This window comes from Aquarana catesbeiana, linkage group LG10, assembly GCF_042186555.1.
Source record: "Aquarana catesbeiana isolate 2022-GZ linkage group LG10, ASM4218655v1, whole genome shotgun sequence".
Classification (NCBI taxonomy): domain Eukaryota; kingdom Metazoa; phylum Chordata; class Amphibia; order Anura; family Ranidae; genus Aquarana; species Aquarana catesbeiana.
The window spans coordinates 200,743,054-200,763,657 of NC_133333.1; the positions used below are offsets into that span (position 1 = coordinate 200,743,054).

At 42.0% G+C, this 20,604-nt stretch overlaps 1 long non-coding RNA gene across 1 annotated transcript in view; it reads left to right on the forward strand.

Annotated features, from left to right (window-relative positions):
- The window catches only part of LOC141110100 (uncharacterized), a 40,487-nt gene extending 20,329 nt beyond the window's left edge, over positions 1-20,158 (forward strand). The window contains exon 2 of the long non-coding RNA XR_012236241.1: positions 19,425-20,158. This is a non-coding gene — a long non-coding RNA (uncharacterized lncRNA). The remainder of the gene's footprint in view (positions 1-19,424) is intronic.
- The last annotated feature ends 446 nt before the right edge of the window (positions 20,159-20,604 follow it).

Here is a 20,604-nt window from a genome sequence, read left to right on the forward strand (position 1 = left end):
AGTATGGTTGGTTTTACCATTTTTTTATATTGGTTAAATGTTAATTCACACGAACTGTAAATGTTCGTGTGGTACCTCCTATGTATTGTTTATTGCAAGGACAGGTAAGTTAATAAACTACGAATTTGGTGGTACACGTAGTAAAATGCTCCATAGGGTAGGTGCATAGAGTGACAGAAGGTTGAAAAGTGTCACTCTTGCATCTGCCACAAACGTTGTGTAAGCAGACATTACATCTGCGACACGGTAAATATCTCTTACATTGTTGGAAGAAAGGGGTATTGGTATGCTTGGGGAGTCAATCACATTAGGTGCGATCTGTCCCTGGATGGAGAGAATTCCTCTGAATACAACACCAGCCTTGTCTGGAATGACGGGACCTAGTAATTTATCACATTGAAGAATTGACCAATGTTTTTGAATGATGTGTTTAATTTGTCTAGATTGAACTGAGTAAGTGGTAGTGAAAGACCATTTAAACCTATCATTCATATCTTTTGTGGAAAATGGCCTAAATAAAGAGTTCCTATCTACCTTGGAAACTCTTTCGATTTCGAGATCCAAAGTATTGGGTGAATAACCCTTTTCAACTAATCGATTTTTCAAAATGTTGGACTGGCTGAAGAAGTCCTCCAACTGAGTGCAATTTCTCCTCAAACGAAGGAATTGGCTGCGAGGAACTGACTTCAGCCATTGTGGATGATGACAACTATTGACTGGAATGTATGAATTCCAGTCGGTAGGTTTAAATGGGTAATAAACTCAAAATGGCTTTCCACAACTCTGATCTCAAGGTCAAGGAATTGGATGGAAGTATAACTGGCCTCATAGCTGAGGCGAATGCCTCTATTATTAGAATTGAGAAAAGTCATAAATTCGTCAAACGATTCACGATCGCCATTCCACAGGAGAAGAATGTCGTCTATGTATCTAGCCCACAGGACCAATTCAGGTCTATTGAGAGCATAGACGACATCCTCCTCCCATTTGGCCATGAATAAATTGGCCAAACGGGGGGCAAATTTTTCCCCCATAGCTACTCCCCTGGTCTCTAAATAAAATTTATCCTGAAACCAAAAATAGTTGTGTTGTGTGGCAAATCTGAGGAGTTGCATGATAAAGTTCAGTTGAATTAGGGACAAGGTGGTATTGTGCCCTAAATAGTATTCTACCGCACTGAGATCTAAATCATGTGGAATACACATGTACAGAGAGGCCACGTCCGCTGTGACGAGGAACATGCCCTCTCTGTACTCGGTGGACTCCAATAGTCGAATGGTGGCACCAGTGTCCTTCAGATAGGAGGGCATTGAGCAAACCACCGGCTGGAGATGGAAGTCCACGTATTTGCCAATTCGGGAGGTCACTGAGTCGATCCCGCTGACGATTGGACGCCCAGGGGGATTGACCGGATCCTTATGCACCTTTGGAAGCTAATATATAGTAGGGATCCTAGGAACAAGTGGTATAAGGAAACTCCATTCTTTTTTGTCAAGGATGCCAAGGGAAGAACCCTCATTAATTAATTGGGTAAGGGACCGTTTGTATTTGACAGTTGGGTCAGAATGAACGAACATATAGGTGCTAGAGTCACCCAAAATTTTGTTCATCCTAGAGACATAGTCATCCTTATTGCTCCCTTTGCATCTTTGCTCCCCACATTGCTTTATTTTATCTTTGTCCTTGTGATCACATTGTATTGCTGCTGTATGCTGCTTTTATGCAAATAAAACCAGAGTTGTTTTTGATCTACACTATCTGGAGCCCCCCCTTTTTTCTTTCCATACATGTTTCTACCATGAACTTGTGTGTTCTTTTGAACCGACCATTTATGGCCCAAGGATTGTTCCATCCGTGACCAGCCTATCGGACAGATGCTGCCATCTGTGGATACCTGAATTGGCTCCAGCGTTCCTATCGATTCTTCTAGGATACCTCGTGCTGCTTCCTTCCATGCTAGTTTGATCTGGTGTCGCTGACATCCAGATCCACATGCTCCGGTAAGAGTATCCGCCTTGTTTACTGTTTTGTGACAACTGCTGACAACAATTTCATTGATGTTTTCTGATTGTTCATTAGAAGATGCTTACCAGCTGATGGACTTTCGGGTTTCCCTATAAATCTGCTGTCTTTGGACATTATTTGTTGGGACACTTTTCTTAGTTGTTTACACTTGGTTATCCTTCATTTGATGGACTGTTTATGGATACCATCATTTTCTGTTTGAGATACTATGTTGCTGAAAAGCCACCAGGGCCTGGGTGTTCGTGTGTTTTTAATGTCTTTATTGCTGTGCGGACTTCAAAGTCTGAGATAGGTCTATCGAGGGTTTCTTTTTGAGCAACTGAGAGGGAGGGGAGTTGAATGGAGGAGAGAAGGGTATCAAATTTTGTTTGGTCAAATTTATGAGTATTCTGGTACAAGTTAGCGAGTCTTCTGCGGAATACATGGAGGATTTTTTGAGGTTTACTGAAATAAGTGTCTTTAGAAAGTTGAAGTCTAATTGGTTTGGGGGTATAGTTTGCTTTACGTAGGGCTAAGGCCAAGAATGTAGTCGGCTTATTGGCTTTCATATATAAAGTGTGTGTGGATTTTCGGAGAATCTTTTCAGCCGAGTCCGTTAGGAATAGATCAAGTTCCAATCGAGCTTTATCGTAAATTTGTTTATTTAGCGGAGAGGGTACATTTTGAAAATTCTCTGAAGCTTTATAGAAAGCTTCATCTATTTGCTTATGGCGTTGTTTCTTTAATTTACCATGGTATGATGCTTGGCTAATACAAATCCCTCTGATGGATGGTTTAAGGGCTTCCCATAGTGTCAGAGGATCTGTAACAGTGGGATTATTGTTTGTAAGATAGTCTTGTATAGCGTTTTCTATGTCTTGTCTATATTTAGGATTGGTTAGTAAACTATCATTTATATACCAAGTTCGGAAATGAAGTCGTGGGACCAGTGAGGAGAAGGTTGTCATGACAGCATTATGGTCTGACCAGGAACATGGTATGATTAGAGAATTGAGGATGAGGGGTGAGGTACTAATGCTGACAAGAAGGTGGTCTATATGAGAACATGTTTGCGAGGATGAGAATAATGTGTGTATTGTCTCCTTGTAGGGTTTTGTTCACGCCATGTATCGAGGACTCAGAGGAAGTGTTGGTTGAGGAGTTGTTGGTAGGAGAGGCGCTGGACATTTGTGGGAATTGGGGATTTATCTAAAATCAGATATATTACTTCATTAGAGTCGCCACATATCATGAGTGTACCATTTTTATGTGTATCCACTATTCAGAACAAGTGGAAGAGGAATGACAATGGGTTTTTTTGGGGGGCATAGTATGAAACAATCGTAACTTCGTTGCCTAGTAAGAGACCAGAAAGTAGTAGGTAACTTCCCTCAGGATCTTTGGTCTCTTTATAGAGAATGAACATTGTGGTGTGGTGGAAAGCAATTAAAATGCCTCTCTGTCAGTCATTTACCCATAGAAACTGTGGGGTATGTTTGGGATATGCAATTTTAAGGTTTCGGTATCTGTTCAAACGGGATAACGAAAAGTATAATTGTAACTGTGACTGCTTTATGTTATGGATGTATTTAAGTGTTGCCTTACCTGTACACTAAAAAAATTTAATTTATATTTGCAAAAAAAAAAACGCCTCTCTGTTTGGTGGAGGCTGAGGCTGTATAAACCTGGGGATATTGTCGGCTGAAAAATTTTGGGGAGGATTGTGAAGAGAAATGTGTTTCCTGTAGGCATACCACATGTGCTTTGAGTGTGGAAAAGGAGTGGAAAGCCTTGGTTCTTTTTGAAGGGGAATTGAGTCCCTGTACATTGAGTGTTAAAATATTTAAAGTCATCACTATGTAGTGTATATAGGATAGTCTTGTGGCTAATCGCTTTAAAGTGGAGATCCGCTGAAAAAAAATATTAAAAGCCAGCAGCTACAAATACTGCAGCTGCTGACTTTTAATATATGGACACTTACCTGTCCAGGGAGTCCGCGATGTCAGCAGCCGAAGCCGATCCGTCCTTCGACTCTGCGCTGCGCGTCCTCTCTGGTCCCTGCTGTGTTCTGTGTCTCACAGAATACAGCGGTGGAAGAGAGTGTAGGCGCCGGAAGTGGCGTAGCTCCACAAGCGCCACGGTGATCTATGCCAGGAAGTGGGAGAAAATACCTGTATTAGACAGGTATCTGCTCCCTCCTCCCCCCTGAAAGGTGCTAAATGTGACACCAGAAGGGGGGAGGAATCCAAAAAGTGGAAGTTCCATTTTTGGGTGGAACTCCACTTTAATGTTAGTAACTGGAGAGGCTAGGGGGTAAGGGAGATTGGACAAGTGTGGGAAAGAGGACTGTGGATCATATCAGTTAGGAACTGGGGAGTGCAAATGATATCTGATAGCAGAAATGGGTATGAGAAGATCTGGTAAAAAGAAGAAAGGTGGCTCTGATGTGGAACGAGTATCCAGGGGGTGGTGAGGAATCACCATCCAATGGATACCGTAGGTCCAAAGAGTATCTGATCAACAATGTCGGGTACTCGAGGATCAAATGGGAGGCACAGTGAGTTTTCTCCAGGACTAAGACAGCCATTTCTAAGTCAATATAACTATACAACAAACAAGTCACTAATATTACAATAGTCAGTATATAGAAAACTGGTAAGGTATTAGATAAGAAAAGAACAAAGCGTAACAGCAATATCTCTGAAACCAAACCAGTACATACATTCATGTTTGCAGCACAAATCAGCACAGATGCAGTGCAAATGAATGCTATCTTTGTTTTTAAATTTGAATAACATTGGGTGCAAAGTGGGCGGGGCTTGGTGTTACATAATCTGATTTTGAATTCCAATATCTCAAAAACTGAACCTGCTGAAACATTCATTTTTGTGGCACAAAATAGTTTTTAAGCTTAACAGCTGGCGGTCCCTCACCCTGCATCTTGGTTGCATTCTGCTGCATGCAGTAAGCACAAACTTTGCGTGTGCACAAGTGAGTTGTCTCAATAGGTGTATCCAATGGACGTAGGTCCATTATTATAAATGTATTAATCTGCAAATAAAATAAACATTTTGGATGGTATGTTAAGCAACATTTAAAGCATGTGAACGATAATTTGTTCAATGTTCACTCTTACCTTTCAATGGCATTGCATGGCTTTGTAGGGACGTTCTTGCCACTGGTGCTCTTTTGTCCTGATGGGCCTCAAACGCATGGGAACTGCCTTGTGTAGGCTTTCAAAGTTCCAACAGACGTCAAACTCTTTAAAATATACAGCATCAAAACTCATGCGGTTGCACGTTTGGCAAACATATGTGTCCCGCAATTTCAGTCAAATGAAAAGATAATTTTTTTAAGTAAATGTAACTCAATTAGAATATGGAAATGCACATACCTTAAAAGTTGTGTCGAAATTACTCAATAATATACATTATTTTTGTAAATGTAAAAGGTGTGTTTTAAGAACTAATTAAAATTAAGTAAGGTACTTAAAATATCAAAGTAAATTAATTAACATTTATTTTTATGTTGAAAATTAAAAGCCAACAGAATCATTTTTATCAGTGTGGGGAGATCTCTAACGCGCAGTTCATGCAAGACAGCCCAAGAATTTACAGGAACTGGAGGCTTTTTGCCCAGAGGATTGGGCAGCTTTACCATCTGAGAAGATAAAGAGTTTCATCCACAAATACCACAAAAGACTTCAAGCTGTCATTGATGTTAAAGGGGGCAATACACGGTATTAAGAACTGGGGTATGTAAACTTTTGATCAGGGTCATTTGTGTAGTTTCTGTTATCATGATTTAAAAAGAGTAAACACGGTTGACTAATAATAAATGGCTTTAGCCAAACACTAAGCATGAGTGAAAGAAAAGTTTTTATGTAATCATTCATATTCTCTGAAAAATGGCCAAAAAAATCATAAATTCTGCCAGTAAACGTATGAGCACAACTGTATATATATATATGCCTTTACATTCATTGTAAAATTTGGCCGTGTGTATAGAGCATTAGGCTGCAGAGAAAGCAGTATAGTCAGTGTTTATCTGGCGCTCCAGATGGAGTAATCTTTAGGGGTATAGTCTGTGGCTGTAATAGCTGGATGGTGATGTATCCAAAGAAAGGGGTATTAATGTTCAAAAAGAAAGGCAGCCATCCTTCAGAGTGTGTCCATAACTTTGAAAGACATGTAAGGAAAGTACGGGTAAGTACTTTAAATAAGTACTTACCCGTCCTGGGTGCCCGCGATGTCGGTTCACTGCCAGTTTCCTACTGCGCATGCGCGAGCGGCGCGGCGCTCCGTTCTGTAAATGGCCCGTGGTGTTCTGGGAACACACACAGTTCCCAGAAGACAACGGGGCCGCTCACCAAGGAGAAGAACTCACCGCGGAATAGGAAGAGGCAGATTAGGAAGACTGCCTAGCAACAAGGGTTTAGGTAAGTTTAATTTTTTGTTTTTTCCAATTTTTTTTTTTTTTTTTTATTTTAGGATTTTTGGTGATTTTTTTTTTCAGGGTGGCCCTCCACTTTAATTAATTTTTTGTCAATCCAAGACTGTTAGCCCTGCTTCACCTAGCCCCTTGCTATAATTTATTGTTTACTGATTAGTCTGCTGGAAGTTTCAGTTCCACAGCCACACCCACATGCTCTCCATTGTGTATATATAACTGTCCACCTCTAGAGCGCAGCAGGCCAATAGAAGGAGCAGTCAGCTCTGAGTGCGTAGCCTTTCATCACTGCAGCCCTGATTGACAAGATTCCAGCCCTGCCTAGGTCCAATCAGATGCCAGTGACATCAGTTCCTGTTCCACAGTCCATGCTGGTCTGTGTGGAGCTGCTTGGTTCCTTTGCTCCTGGAGAAACACTGTGATCCATTCCAGCCAGCTGCTCAATCCTTTCCAGCTATCTGGAACAGCGGTGGGACCCACAGAGCCATGTGGAATGCCAGGACTGCACTTTACTTTGATGAGCATGCATCTTCTATCATCTTGTAAGTGTTTTTAATCTTATCCTATTTGTCAGGGAAGTCGTCTGTGGAGTACAGCTGCTGTGGAGTGCGCAGGTGCCAACAATGAATACACGGAATAGCTGCGGACGCATCAGTGAACGAACGCTCCTGCCTGCTGTTTGTACCTTATCTGCCTGTATGCTGCCTAAACCTGCCTGTGACCCGACTACGCTCCTGCCTGCTGTTTGTACCTGATCTGCCTGTCTGTTGCCAAAGACCTGCCTGTGAACCGACTATGCTCCTGCCTGCTACCAGCCAAGTCTGGCTTCCCACCTGTGTGTTCCTGGCAACTACCTACACAGACTTCAGGACTGATCCTATGCACTCTTACTCCGCCGTGCTCCAGCGCCAGCTGTCCCACTACCAGGGGCCCTTGAGCCGGAGCTGTACGGGAGGCCTTCATCTACACGTCAGGTTCAACCAACAGGTATGTGACACTATTAACGTCATCATTTTAATACTACACTCAGGTCAGCACCTCCAGCTCCCTGTTTTTTCCTTAGGCTGCAGAGAAAGGATTGGGGATCTACTGTATGTCCTCAATTCTTTCCCAAAAGTGAGCTATCAGGGGTCTCTTTAGACCCCTGATAGCTCACCAAGCCTCCCCCGGTATGAAAAAAATTTGTCCAAAATAATAAAAAAAATATTTAAAAATGACTCATTCACATGGGTTCTCTGGCCCATACAGTGTGAATGAGTGATTTGTTTGTGTAGCTGGAGCCTCCTGTTACTCAATGATCTCCAAACTATGGCCTAACGGCCGGATGCAGTCCTTTGCTTGCCTTTATCCAGTCCTTGGGGAACTTTTCCTCCCACTGATGCAAAACACTATTCCTCTGAAGGACACCAACAATGGGGTATAATTCCAAACAGGGCACTATTTCTCACAAGGACACCAACAATGAGGCACTTTTTCTCCCACTGACACCAATGATGGGACACTATTCCTCCCACTGACACCAACAATGAGGCACTAATCTTCCGCTGATACCAACGATGGGGCACTATTCCTCCCACTGACACCAATAATGAAGCGTTAATCCTCCCTCTGATACCAATGATGGGGCACTATTCCTCCCACTGACACAAAAGATGGGGCAATATTTCTCCCCCTAATGTCAAACATGCACTGTTTACTCCCACTGTCGCCAAGACAATGTCTACTCCCAATGGCCACAGTCCGGTCCCCCTCAAGTCTAAGAGTCCTTTCACACTGGGGCGCGGGCTGCATTAACGTTAAAGCGCCGTTAGTTTCAGTGCTTTTGGCTGCTTTTAACCCCGCTAGCGACCGAGGAAAGGGTTAAAGCCACCCGCAAAGCGCAGCTGCCAAAGCGCTTTGCAGGCACTTCGGCAGCGCTGCCCATTGATTTCAATGACAGGGGAGGATTAGGAGAGGTGTATACACCGCTCCCGCACCACCCCAGAGATGCTGCTTACAGGACTTTTTTTTTCAGTTCTGCAAGGGCACCGCCCCAGTATGAAAGCACGCGGGCTTTCACATTGGAGAGGCTTGAGAGGCGCTTTTCAAGCTGTATTTTTAGCTCTAAAACTCCTGAAAAGCACCTTCAGTCTGAAAGGGGTCTAAAGGACAGTAAACCAACCCTTTGTTTAGAAAGTTTGGAGACCCCTGCTCTATGGCGATGCACTGGCTGTACGAATACAGCTGCAAGTCCTAATTTGACACATGTGCACTGTGACACTGTGTTTGGGGACATAGACCTGCACCAACATGCCTGTCAAATTCAGTACCTGCGACCATGTTCATACAACATCTGCGTCCCCATAGCGTAACATAGGCTGCATGCACACAGCTTTAGCCACATAACAAAAAAAAAAATGCTGATTCACACTGTACAAGCCAAAGTGCCCATGCAAATAAGCCCCAAAACCTCATTCACACACAAAGCTAAATTTAATCAATTAATACAGTTTTATATTTTAGGTTTATCAGGAATTTTGTAAGTTATGTTGTGTTTGTGTCCACTAATACAGTAATGATTTTAGTGTATTGTTATCGAAAATATTGTTTTGATATTTTCAGGAAGGGGGGTGGAGGGCCTGTCGGGTAGACTGTATAGGGCCCCGTGATTTCTAACAGCAGCCCTGCGTGGAGGCACAGAAGTAAGAAGAGCCAGCTTTGGGAAGACAACTCTGAACTCCAGCCACTGGTAACTATCTGATTTTTAAAAGTCAGTAGTTGCAGTATTAGGTGAAGTTCCTCTTTACTTGCAATTTCAAGGAATAAAGGGGGTTGAGAAGTTAGGCATTACTTAGAAATTAGCTAGGTGGTTTTAATATATATTTGACCTTGCATGTGAAATCGCCCAAGTACTGTATTACTTCCCGCATACTGAGTTAGCATTGATTGAATGTGCTCAGCTTTGCCTCCATTACTTGTTAATCATCGAACCATACTAGACTGACTTAATTATAACTGATCGGAGTATACTTTTCACCTTAATTTGTATTTATTTCTAGTTATGTTGCATTATATACAGTTAAATTGTTAGTCCCACAAGGGTTCTCATGTGAAATGAAAGAGGATGTAACTGTGAGTAATGAAAAAAGTTTACCACTTACTTAACTCTTAAGGACTCTAGGTGAGCTCTCCGAGGCAATAATCACATTTGAATATTACAAATTAAATTAGTGTGTTTTTTTTTTTGGCCATCACACATTTTTAGGCAGCAATAAAGATTACATTTATATTAAAGAGGAACTCCAGTCTCCCCCCAAAAACTTAAAAGTCAGCTACAAATACTGTAGCTGCTGACTTTTACTATAAGGACACTTACCTGTCCAGGGATCCAGCGTTGTCCTCACCCAAGCCGGTTCTTCAATCGGTTACAGGTTCAGACTCCGGTATCCTAACTAAACCGGCAGTGGAGCCTTATGGGTTCACATTCAGCTTCCTGCTGCACTTTGTGAATGGTCCCGCAGTCTCGTGGGACATGTGATGTGTCCCAGAAGGCTGCGGGGGAAGAAGGGTCTTAACTTCTGCTTGAATCGCTGTGGCAATGCGATCGGAAGTGGGAGGGGGTACCTGTCAAAACCAAGTGCCCGCTCCCACCCCCAAAGTGCCAATTGCAAAAGAGTATGTGCGGGGATGTTACCTTGCTTCCACTTTAAGCCCAGATAGCATGGATAACTTGCCACAAATTTGTGGCAGTGTTGAATTGTAAGACTTGAATTGTTAACTTGCTGCACATTTTCACTGGCAAGTTGTACATTTGCAGAGCACTTGAAGCACAAGTTCTAGTTGACACTTTTCCAATTTGTAGCACATTTGCATGGCGAGTCTCTAGCAAGAGCAAAGTTGCAGTGGTGAGTCTACAGCAAGAGCTCTGCAAGTCTACAACATGACAATTCATCCACAGTGACCCCATGTGGTGGGATGACTATTGCACAACATAACTGAACCAGAACTTGCAGCAGACTTGCAGAATGTTTGCAAAGAAAGTTGATCTGGAGTCATGCAATGCGGACTTGCTGCAATTGTGCAACAAACTTGTGAATCCTGGCAAGTCTAGCAACAGTTTAGCAAGTCATTTTCAAACTTTCAGCACAATTGCTTGCTATCTGGGAGAAGGCAGGTAGTATTGCCCTGCAAATTTGAGGGTTTCATCATGTGTGATGTATAGTTTGTATGCTCGCTTCATGATGCTTCAGTTTGAAAATTAGTGGGAAATGATTTTAACATATCAGGACAGACAAAAAAGTCAATTTCATGATGGATGAACGAATGTGCCTGGATCTGATTCGTATTGAAATTGTTGAACCCAACATGAAGTCCAAAAATTGTAAACCGAACGCTAATTCTATGCAGGGTGAATCTTGCTAGTCAATACTGACCATTTTCAAGGCAAATAGGCAAGGGATCTCAAAAAAGGCACATGGAGCAGGAGACTGCCATGGGGTACATTTACCATTTAAACAAATTACAAAAACATTGTTCAGCAGAGAAAGTATCCAATTAAAAGAAAAACACCAGTCCTTTAAATTACATGCTATTTTAGGAGCCACAACAGATCTAAAAGCTATAGGAAAGTGTATTATAAATAAATAAAGTTAAAGCCTCCATTTTTCAACATATCAAAAAGCGAAAAGGAAAAATGGTTTACAAACCTCAATATCATTCAGATCAATAGAAGTGGGTTAGAAATAATTGAAATTCATTATAGAAAGGAATGTGTGACCTTACATTTTGACCATAGATATGCTTAAGTGTTAAAGCTTATGGACATGAGCTGCCCATCTTTCCTTCCTTTTAAGTCACACATATTAGAGAGGAAGTTTAAAGAGGTTTTGGGGAGCTGTTTTTTTTTTCACCTCCAAAAGTAGTGAATCATGCAGAAAGTAGGTAAATGGCTGACAAACCAAAGACAAAAAGGGTTAACAGAGGTCAGGAACTGAGCTGGAATTGATGGATATACTCAAAAAGGTTGCTGCCCATTTATTCCAAAGATTAAAACAGTACTAATTTGAATGACAATGTTACCACAAGGCTGTAAGGCTGGCTCAGGCACTGATGGATCACTAGGACCGACCAGGACAACCAACCAAGGGACACCGACCATGGAAAGCCACAAGGACACGTCAACTGCAGTGTGTGGTGTGTAGAGCCAGACCCGCCGTCAAGGGAAGATGGTGTCACTGACACTGGCGATGGGAATAGAGCCAAGCAGCTGACTGTGTTCAGGGGAAAAGCTCCGTGGTGAGTGTCGAAGGAAGGGGGCCTCACCGAAGACAAGCCTGAACTGAGGTGTTGGAGAAGGAACCAGTTGCGGCCAACGTGGAGCAGGGCGTCTGTTTCACATGTTTCACATGCTTGCGTGCTTTGTCAAGTCCTTAACTTGACAAGGACTTGAAAAAGGGGGGCTCTGGGGGGCAGCTGCACCACAGAAGGTTTTTCACCTTAATGCATTAAGGTGAAAAACCATGAGACTTTACGACTCCTTTAAACATTGAGCCATTTCTGCCTCTCAGATAAACTACCACTGGCATCGATTAACTTTTTTTAGCTCTCTGTAAGTGTGGAATTTTTCCCATGGGCCACAAATGTAAGGTGTATTCTTCTTTTTAACCATCATACTAATATTCCATGAGCTGTAAATATTTTAATTATTAACAAGGGTTCCCTGAGACTGGAGAGTTATTGCAAGGTTTCCTCCACATTAAAAAGATTTAGAAAGTCTGCTAGTGCATCTAACACTCCCCTCCCCGCAGGCTGACAATGCTGTTGTCCAAAGGTGCCCCTGTGCTTATTTATCCAGAGTGGGGGCACTCTAATACAGGAGGTGTGTTACTGGTCAGATTAGCAAGTGAAAACGGAGAACAAAAAGCCTAAAAAAGAAGACTAATGCAGCCACCACATCTATTGATTGGTAAGCTGTAATATATATTACATTTTTGGTTTGGGGTTTATTACTGCTTCAACCACTTGCCTACTGAGCACTTATACCCCCTACCTGCCCAGGCCTATTTTCAGCTTTCAGTGCAGTTGTAATTTGAATGACAATTGCACGGCCATGCAACACTGTACCCATATGAAATTTTTATCAACTTTTTTTCACACAAATAGGGCTTGCTTTTGGTTGTATTTGATCACCACTGAGTTTTTATTTTTTGCTAAACAAAGAAAAAAGACAGAAAATTTTGAAAAACAAAACATTTTTTGATAGGTGGCACTGATGGACACTGACAGGTGGCACTTATGGGCACTGATAGGTGGCACTGGTGGGCACTAATGGGCTCTGATAGGCAGCACTGAAGGGTACTGATAGGCAACACTGATAGATGGCACTGATGATCACCGATAGTCGGAACTGATGGGCACTGATAGGTGGCATTGATGGGGAGGAACTGATTTGCAGCACTGATAGGCACTGATTGACAACACTGGTGGACACTGTTTGGCAGCACTGGTGGGCACTGTTGGGACTACACTACTAACCCGTTTATGAGCTCTCTTCTCCTCTTCTCACTCTGTCAGTGTGAGGAAACAAAACCCGATAACCAGCTTGTGTTTACTGTGCTCAGCTGTCATAGGACAGCTGATCATGTTGTAAAGTGCCGCTGTGATTGTCCCTTTACCCCGATCTGTGATCAGCTGAGTCCGAAGGTGCAATCATGGGAGGACATTCATGTACGCCCTCCCGGCAAAGTAAGCCCATGCTATAGCTGTCTTTCGGCTATAGCACAGGTAGAAAGTAGTTAACCCATCTATACTGGACATCCTTCCTATAGCCGAAATACTTCTCTGATGCTCCTATCCAGGACTCAGTCTCACCTCTCCCTGGCAAATCCTCCAGTCAGGTAGTGCAGGCTTCAGGCCCCAGTCTTGGACTTATCTCCCCTAGTTATTTGTCCTCCTCAGGCAGCAGGCCTGTGAGTTCAGAAAGAACAGCCCACATCACCGTGTCCTCACCAGACAGAGCCCAGGAGGCAAGAGAATTTTTATGTCTTTTCCTACATGCACCATTGGCAATAAACCTCCTAGTGGTTGGCCAGGTAGGCAAATACTCATTACTCAGGTTATTGGATCATCTTCAACTATTGTAAGGGACTTTCCCAGTAGCTAATAGAAGGAATCAATAACTTCAACTTAGGGGAAAACCAACAGAAAGCAGAACTATCAATGCAGCTCAGGCAGCCCAGGCAGCTCAGGCTGGCTACAGCCCGGCAGGATTAGATTGAGAATAGGGACATATGGATAGTGATATAGTTTTCTTGAAATTTTATTTTCATATTATTATACAGGATTTACAGCAGCGCTTTACAACATGAGGGCAGACAGTAGAGTAATGCCGCGTACACACGATCGCACATTCCAACAACGAAATCCATGGGATTTTTTCTGACGGATGTTGGCTCAAACTTGTCTTGCATACACACGGTCACACAATGTTGTCGGAAATTACAAGCGTCAAGAACGCGGTGATGTACAACAATAGCCAGTGCGCCACCCTTTGGGCTCCTTCTGCTAATCTCGTCTTAGTAGAAGTTTGGAGAGGGACGATTTGCGCTTTTCAGACTCATGCTTTTCCGATCATTACTACTCTTCGGTTTGTGCTTGTGGGTTCGTATTTATATTACGTATTTGATTTTCAGTGCGTTCATGTCAGTACGTTTCTGATTTGCAGCTCCCACCTTTCTGTTTTTCAGTGCTTTCTGTTAGTTCATTCTGACCAGCCGACCATTTTGAAGCCATGAGGACCCTCACCCTGGATCAGAGGGTTTATAACTACTGTCTGGCTAGAGCCAGAAGAGTGGTGGAGAATGCTTTTGGGATAATGGGCAGCCGGTTTCGCCTATTCCTCATGGCAATCAACATGGCGGTATATAAACTTAACCATATAATCCTTGCATGCTGCATTCTCCACAACTATTTAAGGAGAAATTCAATGAACTATGTGGCCTCAGTTGGACCTGAGGCCGGACTTCAACAAGAAACCCTGACCCTGCTTGAAGCTGGCCGTCCTGGCTTGCCCCCCCAAAGCGCCCGCAAAGTAAGACAGAAGTATGTTGAGTACTTTGCGGGTAGGGGGGCCATTGATATGCCAGAAACTGTTTAAGAAACATTTTATCAAAAGATTTTTTACTTAAACTGAAAGAAGATTTCCTTTGATTTACTTCATGGGATTCTTTTAGCCTACTCCTAGGTTCATTAATGGGCTTTTCTTTTTGGCCATTTTCTTCAATAGTGCAAACGTAATTTATTTGATACATGAGGTGACAATCTGTTCTTCAGCGAACTATTATTATGTTGTGGGTCTGCTACACACACACCTTGCTTTTGTTGTTAATGTATGTAATGCATTACTGAGAAAAATATTCATCATTTTCAGCACCATGAATGAATTTTGTTGAGTCACGAAAATGGCGTGATTGTGGCAAGTTATAAAGCATGGTGGGATTTATTTACTAAAGGAAAATCCACTTTGCACTCCAAGTGCACTGAAAAACTGCACATGAAACTGCACTGAAAGTGCACTTGTAGTGCAAGATGGATTTCCCTTTATTAAATAACCCCCATTTCCATATAAACACCAACTTAGTCCAAAAAATGATATTGAGCAGTGAAAGAAGAAGCCACACATTGTTGAGTACAAAATGTTTACTCTGTGCACATTCACATGTACGTTAGAAAAGGGTTTTTGAAACAACCAACATATTTTAGTAAGAACATTTTTTTTTTTTTTGGACAGTACAAATAGCCTTTTTTGTGTTAAAACAGGCATGTTTAAAACCATAAAACAATACACAACTCAGGAACTTCCAAAGTTCAACGTTGACAAAGTAAAGGCAATATCAGACATTAGTATGTCCAAACTGTGTTGATATTTCCTTCATCAGATGGGGTGATGTCACCCCTGTGAAAGCCAAATTATTGAAGATGCATACAAATTGACAGTCAAAATGGGGATTTCCCTCCTGATACCATGCCTAATGTCAACATGTGCTAGCTCCCATCATGGGGGATCAATGGACATGTTTCGGGGGTACAACCCCTTCCTCTCAGCTACCATAGTTGCGAGGAAGGGGTTGCACCACCAAAACGCGTACCGTGATGGCAGATAGCACATGTTGACACACTGTGTACATCTTCAAAATTTGGCTTTCAAAATTTTGGAGAAAAGTTAGAAAAAGATAAACAATTTTAGAAATGTCGGTGTGTTTTTGATTCTGCCTAAAACATTAATGATGTTTTTGATTCTTTTTTCCACATCATTAACGTCTTCCTTGATCTTCTGTAAATCACAATTGCACACCATGATCTCCCCGATGAAGACGTGTGCACTTGCACTTGTGAAATGAGAATCTTCTTCCACAACATCCACATCACCTAAAATTAAAAAAAAAAAACACACCATGTATTATAAATATGCAGGCATCCATCTATTACCTGAAGCTGTGGTCTCAGACACTCAGCTGTTGTGGTCAGTATTTCACCCACTCCATAAACCTCTCCTTCCTCCACATCCTCTGGTTGTTGTTTTTGGATTTTCCCTTCTTTAGTAGGTGGGGGGTCCCTGGTGACCTCAGACATCCTGAGTCTTTTCTCCCCTATGTGAATAAAATAAAGGTATACTTAGCACACAGATATTTGATGCAAGAAATAGGAATATGAAACATTGTTTGGAAGTGTCATACAATTGTCTGTTTTGGCAGAGTTCAAAGCTGAACACATGATTTTTTTCACCTTCTTCAAGCTGGAATACTTACCTTTTTGGGAAAAGTTTCACAAATGGAGACACCCCTAGTACCCACTGGAGCACCTGTGTGGGACACCCTAAAAAGTTTGTTCTGGTGTCCCACACTAGTGCTCCTGCGTCCAGATGTGTAAACAGCTGCTGAGTGTCCTCTCCTTACACTGAATCAAGTTTACATTTCATTCTAGTTACAAACCCATCTAGACAACAATGTACTAAACTTCTTTTAAGACAAATAGGCATGACCAAATGTAGTTAACCTGCATCTTCCAAAAACATTGTATTAGTGGGCGAACGAACAATGTTTACTACAAACGATTACTGTGCCCACGACCCTGAAACTTGCCATTTTATACTGTACAACAGTAAAGAAAAGCACGTGTAGCAGCACGAATGTAAAAAGAAGAATAGGAACACACAACAAAATACTTACTTTTTTGCAGCACTCTCTTGATTCTTCTGCACTGATCCTGCTCCCTCAATTTGAGGTCTGACCATTGTTTCCTCAGTTGATCCTTGGATCGCCGTACCCCAAAATTCTTCTGCAGACTTTTCACAACTTTAGTCATGATCTTGGCCTTTCTCATATTTGGGTTTGGGTAAGGTCCATGCTTCCCATCATAGTCGGCCCTCTTCAAGATGTACACCGTCTTCACCATCTCAATAAAGGCCATATTTTTTGAAGCCTTCAATATCCTCCGGAATTGGGACGTTTGTGGCTCTGGGCTTTTCTCGTCGTTGCTGCTACTCTCAGGCACCTGCTCTGTCTCCGCCATGTGCTCTCCCACTGCACTGAAAGACAAGGGGCGGGGAATAGACTAGAAAGAACGTCTGGGGCGGGCGGAGTTTCAGGCATGCGCAGTGTATATAAAGCATAACACGCGTGCGTCGTACGTACGATCTGTGAGAGGAGGAAGGTGTTTAAACTAAGGTACAATTTTAACTTGGTGCATCGGTGGCCTGTACTGCTTCTAGATTGAGGCCTATATTGGGACAAGATTAGGAGAGTTTAGCCCGACATTAGGGTTTGTCTTGTGTTGTGTCTTGCAGATAAAATGGATCTATTGAATGATCAGGACTTTATCCCCATATTCATTGATATGTACAGGGAGCTGCCCTGACTGTGGCAGGTAAACCACCACTTTCATAACAATAAAACAAAGAGGAAGGCAGCACTGGATCAATTGCTGGAATATGTGAAGCCAGCGATCCCCACGGCAGACATCCCCTATTTGAAGGCCCTAATTGGTGGCATGAGGAGCACATATAATAGGGACCGCAAGAAGGTCCAGGATTCCCAGAGATCAGGAGCTGCAGAAGATGACATTTATGTACCCAGGCTGTGGTACTATGACAGACTGCATTTTCTGGCAGGCCAGACTGAACCCAGGCCAACTTTCTCCAGTCTTCCTTCAAGGCTTCCTTCCACCTCAGCTGGGCCTTCTGATGTCCAACCTGGGTCTTCCAGCCAGGAAGATGTGGAGGAGCCCAGCTTGAGCCAGGTATAACATTGTTCAACAACCATGGATCAAGAGGTTAGCCCCTAGATCTATAGAGTGTACACCTTTGGACTTCTTATTTTATGGAACAACTGGCACAATCAAGGCCTATAGGAGGAGCATTACACCACATTTATTAAATGCAGCCAAAGTATTAATTCCAAGATTCTGGAAGCAGAATACCTGCCCAACATTAGAGGATTGGAAAAGGGAGGTCAACCGAACAATGGAAGTGGAAAGATGGATTCATGTAGTTAAAGACAAAAAAGGGGAATTTGAGGACATATGGGCAGGCTGGATACAGTGTGTACAGGGGATAGATTAAGAGGGAAATATGAAATGAGAAGGTGCAGGGAGCCAGGGCCATATAAATACCTTGGATTAGTTGCATAGGGGTTTAGCCAGGGAGGAAAAGGAAAGAATTGTTTTTTTTATTTATTTTTTTTTTATTTATTTATTTTTGTTTAGACTGCTGTCTCTCCCCCCCCCCCCCCCCCCTGTCCCTTTTACCCGTATAATGAGATGCCTGATTTGGTGAAAAGGGGGAGGGAGGTGGCAAGGTGAATTTTCTTGTGTTTTTTTTTTTTTTTTTTTTCTTATTGTTGTTTAATGTGCTGGTTTGTAAGCGCATGGTGTAGGGAACGTCACTAAGGAAGGGGATATGAAGAGTGAAACACACAATCAATGGGAATTATGCTAATCACCTAGGGTCTTTGTTTTTTTGTTTTTTTTTTTCTTTCCCTTTTTTTTTTTTTTTTTTTTTTATGGATGTTATATTTAATATGGCCGTTAGTGGCCTCTTACACAATAGGGGGTAACACATGAAGGTATTTTAGGATTAATTGGATCACTTTAAATAAATTACTTAATAGAAGTGAGGAACTAGGCCATGATTGGCCAATAAACATAATTATGGGATAATTAACAATAACCACAGGGTATGTACAGGTGTGGTGGGTTTTCTTTTTTCTTAGAAGTGAGGAACAATTACGGAATAACAATAATAAACACGGGGAATGTATGGACGGGGCTGGGGGTTTTCCCTTTTTTTTTTTTTTTGTTGGTATGTTTTAGGCTTGTTTTAATATGTTGGTTGTAGGGGGTGGGGGTGTCAATGTGGAATTGGATACACAGACCGATACGCACAAATATTGGGAATCTCATCAATCACAGGATATATTTGGTTGTCGAACATATGTTGGGGGAGGGAGGGGGTTGAGACAGGCAGCGGTTTTCTCATTCCCCTTTTTTTTTTTTTTTTGGGAGGGGATAGGGTCAGTTGTAAGAGAACGATGTTACCAATTGGTCTCTTATTAATGTTTAATATGTTAATCCTGCGTAATTATTGTAAAATATGAAATTAAGGATGGTTAATTGTGAATTGTGAAAAGTATAACAGAAAATAAAAAAATTTTGATTATAAAAAAAAAAAAAAAATAACATTGTTCAACATATTTCTAGTCAAATCCTTAATAATGTTAACTAGATATTATTATTTATCAGTAATTTCTGATTTTCCAAAGGGTTTTACATATCAATAGATAGTAGTGGCCACAAATGATTGGGACAAGAATGAAACATGCTGGGGTCAGAATGATAGTCTTTTCTATTTATTAACATTCAATTTGCAACACTCATGAGCTGAAAACTGTGTGATTGATGAACCAAAAACTAAAACTATGTCCCTTTTTCATACACAGGAAAGCCTCAGCCAGGCCATGGAAAGTGGCAGCCAGGAGGTGGCAGGGCCCAGTAGCCTGCCGGAATCCCAGGTCCCACCCCTCCGCCTTCCACAAAAAAGTGCCAGGAAGAAGAGGAGGCAGCACTTGGCTTATTTCTGAAGGCTACTGCGGCCCTCAGAAACCCCCCCAGTCTTCAAGAGGACTATGCCTACATGGCAGCCTGCAAAATGCTGGAAATGGAGGAGGGCCAACGCCTCTTCTGTGAGGAAGTTATGTTACAAGCCCTAAATAAGGGGTTGAGGGGAGAACTCACAAGACAAAGCCACGTTTGTGAGTTGAACCGTGGTCCTCCTCCTCCACCTCCTGCCACAACTACAACACAGCCACAGCCTGGAAGCAAGCCTGGAAGGAAGTGTGGAAGGAAGACAAGAGAGTGATGGCCTGGGTTCAGTCTGGTCTGACAAAAGATGCAGGCTGTTGTAAGACCACAGCCTGGGGACATATATATCATCTGCTGCTGTTCTTGATCTCTTGTAGTCCTGGACCAGATTGTGCTCACTATTATAATGACTCCTCAGGCCACCAATTTTGACTGTAAAATAATTGATGTGTGCCCTGGGGTAGAAAAGCTTATAATGGTGTTGTGGTAACTTGACACAAAACGAAAGAAAAAATTATGGAGATCACTATAAAAAAAAATGTAAAAAAAATAGGAGACCTGGATAAAAAAAATAAAATAAAAAAAAAAACAACACTATAACAATAACACTATTATAAAAAATTCCAAACATTATTATGGAGATCTGACGAAAAAAAAAATATTCCTGAGATCACGAGAAATAATAAAGAAGTCAGTTTGTGATAACTCTGTGTGAATATGAACAGCAAAACAACTTCATTATTCTAGCATTCTAAAGAAGAAGAGAATGCGCTGCGTTAAAAGATTTCAAAATTTGCAACGTGACAAATGTGCTATCTCCATTACGACCGCTAGTTTTACCAGACCGAGAGCTTCTGTCTCGTACTTGATTCTGAGCATGCGTGGAACTTTGTGCATCAGAATTGTGTACACCCAATCGGAATTTACGTGAACGGATTTTGTTGTTGGAAAATTTGAGATCCAGATCTCAAATTTTGTGTGTCAGAAATTCCTGTGGAAAATGTCCAATGGAGCCTACACACGGTCAAAATTTCCGAC